This window comes from Zea mays, chromosome 7, assembly GCF_902167145.1.
Source record: "Zea mays cultivar B73 chromosome 7, Zm-B73-REFERENCE-NAM-5.0, whole genome shotgun sequence".
NCBI classification, from domain to species: domain Eukaryota; kingdom Viridiplantae; phylum Streptophyta; class Magnoliopsida; order Poales; family Poaceae; genus Zea; species Zea mays.
In genome coordinates this window covers 104,329,593-104,339,729 of record NC_050102.1, presented here as the reverse complement: position 1 = coordinate 104,339,729, position 10,137 = coordinate 104,329,593, and the positions used below count along the sequence as shown (strand labels likewise).

The following is a 10,137-nucleotide window of genomic DNA, read 5'->3' as shown; positions in this document are numbered from 1 at the left end:
TTATGTTATACTTTGAATCCATTATCCCTTATGTAGTAATGTGTCCTTTTAAGATGTGTTCCAATGTTTGTACATGATTGGTGTGATGTTCATTTGTACTTTCCAAATGTATTGAATGCATGCTCGCTTTATTTAGACATCGAGCAGTCCAAGGTTCCTGAGTGTGTTGTTGGAGACCTCCCTGAGCAACAACCTGGTGATGGCAAGTGTCCTCAGACCTACTATGTCCTACTATACTTTATAATTCATTGTCCTGCGTTACCTTATTGAAAACCTAAGGTTTGACTAGTTTGTATTTCCCTTACCCTTGTTTAGCTTTTTGGGTTAATCATGGTTAGCTTATGCTATTGCTTTAACTTAATCAATGAACATGATGTGATCTTTTATGATACGATGAGGTTATCCCGATGAGGTCCTTGTGATTACTTTAGGGGGCTCAGGCTCTTTCCTGAGTACCTCTCCTTAAGGACCTGTTTGGGGAGTGACAACTCGGGATAATAGTGCAACCATGAGGGTGGAATGGGACGCCCTTAGCTGATTAATTAGAGGAACCGGAGGAGTAGTTGGCTTTGCCGTAGGGCCGTCAATGGGGTCCGGGCACAGTACTTGCTCTGCCGAGGTTGGTTGCAGAGGTTCTTTGATTTGGTTTTAGTTAGTCACCCTTCCTTTCGGGAGATGTAATGTGTTTATCAAACTGGAGAAACCTAACGGGCGGTTATGACCTTTGGGAAATCTTTGTAAAGGCTACGTAGTGAGACCCTGCTAGGTCACCTTGGTAGTGATCAATGGGGAGGCTAGAACCCCAGGCAGAATGAGAATCACGGCTTGTGGGTAAAGTGTGCAACCTCAGTAGAGTGTTAGAAACTGATATATCAGTCGTGCTCACGGTTAAGAGCAGCCTTGGGATCCTCTTCGATTAGAAGAACAATGGTTACTTTCATGGTGATGATTAACAATGGTGATTATAATCCTGATCTCTGGTATTTCCTCTTGGAGGGAGTGCCTCTGGGTAATAACTGGGTTATTACTAAAAGTTGGCTCTACTTATAATCATAAAACTTGACCAACTAAAAGCAATTGCTTAACCTTAACTCCACATACAACTAGTCCACTTTAGCCAAACGGGACATTTGCTGAGTACGTTGAAGTGTACTCACCCTTGCTTTACAAACCACGCCACCCCAGGTTGTCCCCACTGTTCTCAGTGCTCAGGAGGTGATGCTCGCAACATGGAAGATTTCGAGGAGTTTTAGGACTACAACGAGTTCTAGTTCTTTCTTAGTGGCAAACTCCCAGTCAGCTGCTTGTGTAGGCTTATCATCTACGTTTCGTATTTCCGCACTTTGATAGTTATGTTGAACAATGGTTATGTAATAGACTATGTGGATGTCTTGGACATCTTGATGTAATAAAGTACCTTTCCGCTATTTAATTCAAGCATTGTGTGATGATGTCCAATTATGTAATCGTTGTGTACGTGAGTTCTGATCCTAGCACGTACATGGTTCGCTTTCGATTTACCTTCCAAAACCGGGTGTGAGAGAGATGAAGACAGATCTAAGGATGGTAAGAGTACACGCCGAACCTATCGCCAGATTGACAACTTCGACTCGTAACGAAGATGAAGTATGATGATGATGCTGACCGAAGGGGAAAACTACTTAGTCCTTAATGACTTGTATTACGATCATAAGTGAATATTGGGGACATAAATGTACTTTTATATGGGTTGCGTCCCGTGCCTATAAATAGATGAACAGTAGCATCGTACTGTTCACGCTGAATTGTAATCGCTATCTCGCGTCGTCACCTTTGAGCAAGCCGAAGGTATCAATGTAATATGAATTCTGTTGATATTCATACATGTTTTATGGAGTACAAATACAAATGAATAAAAGAATAATACTTGATGTGTTCATCTCTTTACATTCTTGTTTATTTATAACATGATGAAGGCATGTCCTTCATAACCTTCGTCCAATGATCATTAAATCCAAGAGGATACAATGCTTTAGAGGATGAAGGTCTTTAATCCTTAACAATTGTGTTGCCTTGTTCTTGATTCACAACATTTAAGAACGAGTGACCAACACCCTCCGATAAGAAAAATTATAACAACCAAAGTTGTTGTGAAGGCCCCTAGTTGCCTTTGTCTGAAAGTGTAATTCATGAATGGCTAAAGGCCTCACAGAAAGCTTCGACATCAAGCTCAACACCTGGACTCCACACAACTGAAATAAAAATTCCTAAACACACTATGGCATTTGAAGTAAGCTGGTGAAGGTATATGTTAAACCTTTTCAAAACTACAACTACTGTCTTATGCAAAGGAAATCTAACCCTAGCCTTCAGAAAACTTCGAAGCACGATAACCTTGTCCTCTTTTGGCTTTGGCACTAAATCATCACCTCCTAGCCGCACCCAATCAACATTGTCAATATAGCCAAAGTGGTTAAGTACCTCAATGTGTCCTCATTTGATTTTTGATTTGCCAAAGTTCACGTGACTTGGCTTTGTAGGACGATGGTAGTGTTGTCTTCTCCAATATCAATGTCATCACTATCCTCAGATGGATTCACAACGCCGACTTTGGCCTGAGAGGCGGCAACCTCCATTGTTGTAGCCAAGTTCTCAACCCTTGTCTCTTGGACGCTTGATGAAGGTGCCAAGGGCATACCAGCACCAAGATACTCCCCTGCCATTTCTATTGAAAAAGTGTACCTTTCAACTGGCTAAGGCTAGTTTGGAGGTGGAAAAAAGCGATCAAAGTAAGCTTCAAAGGCAAAGCAGGCTTTAACAACAGCAGACACAAAAGCAACAAATGTCGTACTAACACCGCTGGGTGTCACTTCCTTTTATACCCGTAGATTTTTTGAACTTAACTATTGCTCTCATTGAGATTTAGGCCCTACTGGTCAGGGTATTCATAACGAGCTTCGGGAAGGTGTTTTTTGGACCTTCGACACAAGGCCTCCTAATTTCTTCTATTTTGCGATCTAAGATCATTATGAAGAACAAACTCATTTTGCAAGGGGCTACTGTTGGAGGCCTATTATGCCGAAGGTCCACATTTAACCTTCATTTCGGCATAAGCAAGTGTGTTTCAGGTGCTCTTCTATTGATGGACGAAGCTGGCCTTTGGCCGAAGCAAAATATAAAGAAGCTTCGCCTATACGCGCAAGTAGCGAAGGTGTGAACCAAAGTCGGTACCTTTGGAATGCTAGGCAGCAGAGAAGCTCTCATACGATGAAGGCCAAGACCTGCGTAGAAGAGAAAGGAGAAAATATAATACTACCCTGATGTCATTTGTAAACAATGTGTATAAAACCTTGAGGAGCATGATTGTAATTTTGTACAAAGGCAGTTCATCTTCCCTATAAATAGGTGAACAGTGCTCTGCATAAAGCACCTTTTTCAAGAGCCATAACTTCATGCTGCTTAGCCTTCGAAGGACCTTCATGCCATCCCGTATTAAGGAGCCCAAGGTGTGCTTGTAAACTTGTTTAACATTAGTGGAGATGAAATAAAATGCTAAGACATATGAGATAAGTTTCATAAAGAGACTCACTTTGTCATTTTTCATATTATTTCATTATGCTTCTCTTTAAGACCCTTCGTCCTTTGTTTTAACACTTCGAAGAAGTGTTATAACACAGGACAAAGGTCTTTATATTTAACATGTGTTACCTTGATTTTTGATACCTTCAGAGGATTGAAATCAAGTACCAATAGGCAGTGAAGAATGACAAACGATCTTTATACGAGTCAGGACAATCCTTCATGCTCACACCTAACCGGGCTGAGCCAACTCCTTTGATGGTCCTCCCACACCAGGGAGTCCCAATCATCCTGCTGAAGGTGATAAGGGTGATAACCCTTCATCATACCTTGGTTTGGTAAAATATCTTTTTTTAATGCAGAACCTGTATCCCACATTTTCTTTGAAAATATGCTGGCTATTTAATGCAAGTTTATACACATCTCACATATGCATTAATCCATTCACTTTTTCCAGTTTGGGTTGTGACGGAAAATAATAGGTAATATATGCATCAAGGGTAGAATGAACTTGCCTTCGTCGAAGTTCTCATGATACGAAGGTTCTATTTCTGGGAGGTCAGGTTCCTGACCTTCTTTTGGAGCTAGGGTTTCCGGGATGTAATTAAACCACTGCTTCGTCTAGCAAAACAATTAAGAAACAATACACCAAACAATGATATTTTTAGAGGTAATATAATATCGTGTTAACCATTTTATGTGACTTATAAAGTGCGTTTTACCACTAATTGTATTTTGTGCACATAAGTATTCTTATATATGAAAAGGATAGGAAATAGAAAAAGAAAAGAAATTTCTTCTTAAGTGGGCTCGGGGCTGGATTCTGGCCCAGCAGCGCAGCGCGCGCGAGCGACCCTGTAGGCCCATGGGGAGGGGACAGCGGGGTGATGGCAGGACAGGCTGGGCCCGCACGTCAGAGGGGGTGGGGGGACGATGTTACGGCTCGGACAGGGGGGGTGAACTGGTCGGGGCGGGGGAGGACCAACCGCCATGACGGCTCACCGGTGGTTCTCCGCTGGCGTCTCGGTTTCAGGGCATAGGGTGGGTGCATTAGCATGGTGGCAGCTTGCCAGCATAGGGGTGGGTCTAATTTGATCGGAGGTGGACCGGGGAAGGTTGGCCACGGTGGGGCGAATCGCCACTGCGGAGGTGAGGTCGTCGGCGGGGATTGTGGTCGGTGATCCGGGTCGGGGTGGGGTGCACGGTGATTGTGCGGAGCTGGTGAAGCTTGGGGACTAACTTAATTTGGCTCTGGACGATCCTAGGGGTAGCGAGGGTCTCACCGGTGATGGGGAGGGTGGTGGGGTTGTCTTGATTCGAGCTCAGGGGAGGGGAGGAGGAGGAATGGTGCTTGGTGCGGGTTCTTTAGGAGCTCCTAGCATTCCTTTTATATGTAGCCGGAGAGGGGGGGTGCTGCGTCCAGCTAGACTCCAGCGAGCAAGGAGTAGTGGCGATGGGCAGGGAATGATGACGGCGGCGATGTGGCCTTACGACGAGGGGAGGACGGAGGTGGTGTGTGGGTACATGATCACAATGGATGGGGACAAATCGGTACCTAACTCAGCCGTTTCCGTCGATGAGGCAGGACGGTGGTCGGCGGTGAGGACGCGCGGCACTCTGAGCCCATTGGGGGAAATGATGATAGGTGGGGACGACTAAGGCCTTGTTCGTTTGTGCCGGATTGGTGGGTCGGAACGATTCCTAACCGGATTACTTCTCTAATTTATACAAATTTTGATTAGCTGGAACGATTCCAGGTGCAATCCGACACAAACGAACAAGGCCTAACAGAGGGAGGGAGGGAAATGGGCGTGGCTGAGCGCGGGCACAAGGAGCGACCTGAGAATGGACCAGGGGAAAGGAAACGTGGGCGCGGAAGGGAGCGTGTGCATGGATTTCAGGGCCGAAATGGCCTGGGCCGAGCAGGGGGCTTATTCTTATTATTTTTCCTTTTTCGTTTTTCTTTTGATGAAATCTCTACTAACTATTAAGGAGGCAGTGTAGACCGCTCCCGCTCCCGCAACGCCCGCGCGCCAGCTCCCGCACGCGCCAGCAACTGCCTCCCGCGCGCGCCGCTAGCCATGGATTCCGCACGCGCGCGCCACGGATTCGACACGACCGCCGCGGATTCCGCTCCCACGCAGCCAGCCATGGCGCGGCTCGGCCGCCTCCCTACGCCCACGGAACAACCGCGCCAGCAACCCGCCGCTACCGGTAAGATCCAGCTCCCGCAACGCCTGCGCTCCAACAACGCGCTGCTTCTGCACGCGCCAGCTCCCGCAACGCTCGCGCTCCAGCAACCCGCCGCTCCCGCACGCGCCAGCAACTACCTCCCCCGCGCGCCGCCAGCCATGGCTTCCGCACGGCCGCCGCGGATTCCGCACGACCGCCGCGGATTTTGCGTCGAGCGGGATTTCCTCCACCTCACCGCGCCCAAGCACGGGGATCCACCCGGCGACGACTCCTCCGTGGTAGGGGGTAAGAAGCCCCACCTAGAGTCACTCCAGCTCTCCGCTCTCCCTCTCCACCGACGCGCTCGCGCCGCCGCCAGCCTCCCAGCAGCCGTCCTCCTCCCTGCTACCTCAGTCGCAGCTCGCGTCGTTCCTCCCGGTCGATGGCGATCTGCGGTGCGGGAGCGCCGCGGCCGCCGCCGCCGCAGTGCCTGGCGCGCCCGCGCCGCCCCCGAGGCGGACCTACAGCGCCAACACGGGGCGCACTCGGAGCATCAACTCCGACGACATGTCGTATTCCTAATCGGTGTTCTCGCACAACCCGAGCTGCTCCCTCACGCACAACTCCACCGACATCTACGCCACCGGGGAGGGCACGAACGGCTCCGTCCACAGCCGGTTCAACTTCCGCCCCATGGGTGACGGCAGCGTCGCCTTCGCCCCGGCGTAGCTCAAGGAGGGCACCACTTCCTTCTTCCCCACGGAGCTCCCCGCGAGGGCGGCAGCTTCGCTCAGCGCTGGCGACCTGGGTCTACTGAGTTACTATCTCGGCATTGAAGTAAAACAAAAGCCAGGTGAAGTAACCATTGGCCAGAGTGCCTATGCAGAGAAAATAATTGAAGCCTGTGGAATGACAGGTTGCAATCCAGTTTACACTCCAATGGAGCAACATCTGAAACTGACATCAGGTAAACCTGAACACAGTTTGGATGCAACCAGATATAGGAGTATTGTTGGTAGCTTGAGGTATTTGGTAAATACCAGACCTGACCTGTCCTACTCGGTGGGAATGGTTAGTAGATTTATGGAGTCACCAAATGCAGAACATTGGGCTGCTGTCAAGAGGATTATCCGTTACATATCAGGCACAAAGCATTTCGGGTGTAGATACCTAAGAGGGGTGGCGTCAGAACTACTCAGATAGTGATCATGCTGGAGATCTTGTAAAGAGAAAGAGTACCAGTGGTGTAGTTTTCTTTCTGGGCAGGAACATAATCACCTGGACTTCTCAAAAACAAAAGGTAGTATCACTTTCATCGTGTGAGTCTGAATATATAGCAGCTGCAATAGCAGCCTGTCAAGGTGTTTGGTTAAACCGGCTTCTTGCAGACCTACTGGGTACTGAGCAGAAGAGTTTCAAGCTTTTGATAGACAACCAGTCAGCACAAGAACTGAGCAAAAATCCTGTGTACCATGAGAGAAGTAAACATATCGACACCCGGTATCATTACATTAGGGAGTGTGTGAGCAGTGGTGTTCTTGATATTGAACACTTTTATCTATTTTCGGTATCATTACTTCAGTTGTAGCGATTGGCAGATGATCTTAGTTTGGCATTGCCATTTTGGTCAGCCTCTAACTTCAGCGGCAGTGCTCCCAACTTTTGTGCTTCATCCATAATTGGTCATCTGGGTGTCCCCTTTTATGTGGGTTTGTCATTAAATCAACACATTATACCTTTGAGCTTCCCAATTTAGTATTATTTGTTTTTCAATACATCTGTAATGAAATGTAAATAAATAAAGCAGAAAGTTACTCTTGGAGAAAAATCAACCTCATAGTATTATAGTGTTGTTTTTATATTTTGATGTGGTGTTAATTTTGAATGAACTTAGTTCCCCTGATTCAGAAACAAATTTATTGTAACTATTTTTTATCACAAACAATGATGCTTTCATAATGATTTAGGTTACTATGACCCTTGCAGTATTTGTTGTTACTTTTAGGGCAACCAAGGAGGCATCTACTTATGACAGACTAGAGTGTTTTTGTTAGCTCAAAAAGACTGGTTTCTGGTGACACATTTATTTTCTTGAGTGTGACAACATTGCATGTTAAAGTTGTCTTGTACGTTACATTTATTTCCTGGCTTTACTGAATTTTTGGATCAACCTTCTAATTGTTCTTCATCTAATTGAGGTGAGAACAAAGAGCTGTGGGTCGGGGTAAGGAGGCTCATGAGACCACTAAATAACATGCCATCTTCGGTTATCTCAAGCCACAGCATGCATCTTGTTTACTAAAAAAGTTCTATTTCTCAAATTGCTAACTGCATGATTCTTTACTGCTAGGTCTTGATTTGTTGGATGATATCTTGTTGGGTTATAAAGCTGAATAACCAATGGATATTGGCATTACAATAGACGCACTAAAAATATATGCTGAAAGTCAGGTTTGCAATGTTTTTACTGATTGAAGTATGGAGATATCTAAATTTTCTTATCAAGTATTTACAACAAGCAGTTTGCTTTACTCTAGCTCTCATAGTAGATCTTTATAATGTGACATTTTGCTATGTATGTGAACATATGACTCTCTTGATTTGTTGGATGATATCTTGTTTACTTGTGTAGTAGTGATCTTGTTTTATGCAATCATATGTACTTACCATTTTGCATCGTTTGAGGTGCAGATCAGTGGAGTGCACCGAAAATAGATAATTTGTTTCCCCAGGAAGATTCTTTATTTGTTTTAACCAACTAGAATCATCCATGTTGTTTTTAGATTCATCCATGTTTGCATACTAAATATTACTTCTAAAGAAACATGTTACATGCATAATTTTTTAGCAGAAACAAAATACAATAGAGCTGTGAAGAAGGTATTTTTGACAACTATGCATCGTACCTATCTTGGTGGCGAAATCAACTTCACTGATGGATCTATTAACGTAAGTCGCCTCAAATTTGATTGATTTAGTCAAAGGGCTTGCAAATATTCTTATCATGATTCCCATCTTGGATCTTGGTTAAATCTATTTATCTCATTAAAGCGTAGACCATACATTTATTGGAATAAATTTGGCAACAAATAGGTGCTGGATGCGACACAAATGCATCGGGAGGCTGCTGAACATAGATGCTTACAAATTTAGTGGGTAAATGAAACACGGTTGCAATTAGCAGGGCACACTTTACCAAATGAGGAGTAAAGTTATTAATAGCTATAATTAGCCGCCCATGATGTAGTCAAGAAAAAAATAACTGAACTCTTCTGCTTATAATTTCAACTATATTAGTAGATATTGTTATCAGGCGTTTAAAAAGAATGTGGTCATCTTGTGTGACATTTGTGTTCTTAAATTGTTGCTCTGTTTATAACCTTTTTTACAATGTACTCATCAGTTCTACACTCGCAGCCAAAATCTATAGTGGGAACTCCTGCATACATTGCTCATGAGGTTCTTCTGAAGAAGGAATACAATGGAAAGGTTTTATGCGTAGTGTCGTTAATTATTCTACACTTGACATACTGTTTATGTTCAGTGTGCATGTTATTATTCTCCACTTGAACAACATGTTTGTTTGTCAAAACATTTTATACACGCACGATTTGTAGTCATGCATAATAGGGAACTATGTTGGAAGGTCCGAATGCTAAATTAGTCACTAACTCTTTGTTACTGAACTAAGGTTGCTGATGTGTGGTCATGCGGAGTGACGCCATACGTGATGCTGGTAAGAAGCAAATAATACTTTCATTATCTTCTTGACACATGTTTGCTTTGAAGGAATTACTGATGTTACCTATACAGACGATCACCATCCATGGTTCTTGAAAAACCTCCTAGCTGACCTAATGGATGACAATACGATGAGTAAGCAGTACGAGGAGCCTGAACAACTGATGCAGAGCATGAATAAGTTCATGCAGATCCTGGTTGAGGCGACCATTCCAGCAGTTGGTTCACGTGGACTCAATTAGTTTCTGAATGATGACATTGACCTCGACGATGACATGGAGGACCTAGACTCAAATGCCGGTCTTGACCTGGAAAGCAGTGGGGAGATCGTGTATGCTATTTGACAACATTGAATACTTTGTTGTGTCGCAGGTTACCAAGATAATTAGAGACAAGGGGCAGGTTGTTGTGCTTGCAAGTATCTGCTGCAGATGTTGTTCATGCCTGATGCTGATGCCTCTTTTCATACTGTTGTGTTTGGATGGTGTACCACCAGTGTTTTACAACAGTTTGGCCCTTGGAATTGCTATTGCTAAAACTTGGTTCCTTTGAGAAGACCTTTTGTTTTTGCATTCCCAGCCGAGGGACGGTGAAGTACTTGTATTATTACGAAATTGTTTTTTAGTATAACACATATTTATACATAAGTTATCATGATATTATATG

General features: G+C 44.7%; 1 long non-coding RNA gene and 1 pseudogene across 1 annotated transcript; one reads left to right on the top strand and one right to left on the bottom strand.

Moving 5' to 3' along the window:
• Positions 1 to 2,203: 2,203 nt before the first annotated feature.
• Positions 2,204 to 4,911, bottom strand: LOC109940972 (uncharacterized). Its single transcript, XR_002263786.2, has 2 exons — positions 3,410 to 4,911; positions 2,204 to 3,260 (listed from the first exon to the last, which is right to left on the bottom strand). It is a non-coding gene; the product is annotated as an uncharacterized lncRNA (long non-coding RNA).
• Positions 4,912 to 8,972: 4,061 nt separating this feature from the next.
• On the top strand, positions 8,973 to 9,894 carry LOC109940858 (serine/threonine-protein kinase SAPK10-like; annotated as a pseudogene).
• The last annotated feature ends 243 nt before the right edge of the window (positions 9,895 to 10,137 follow it).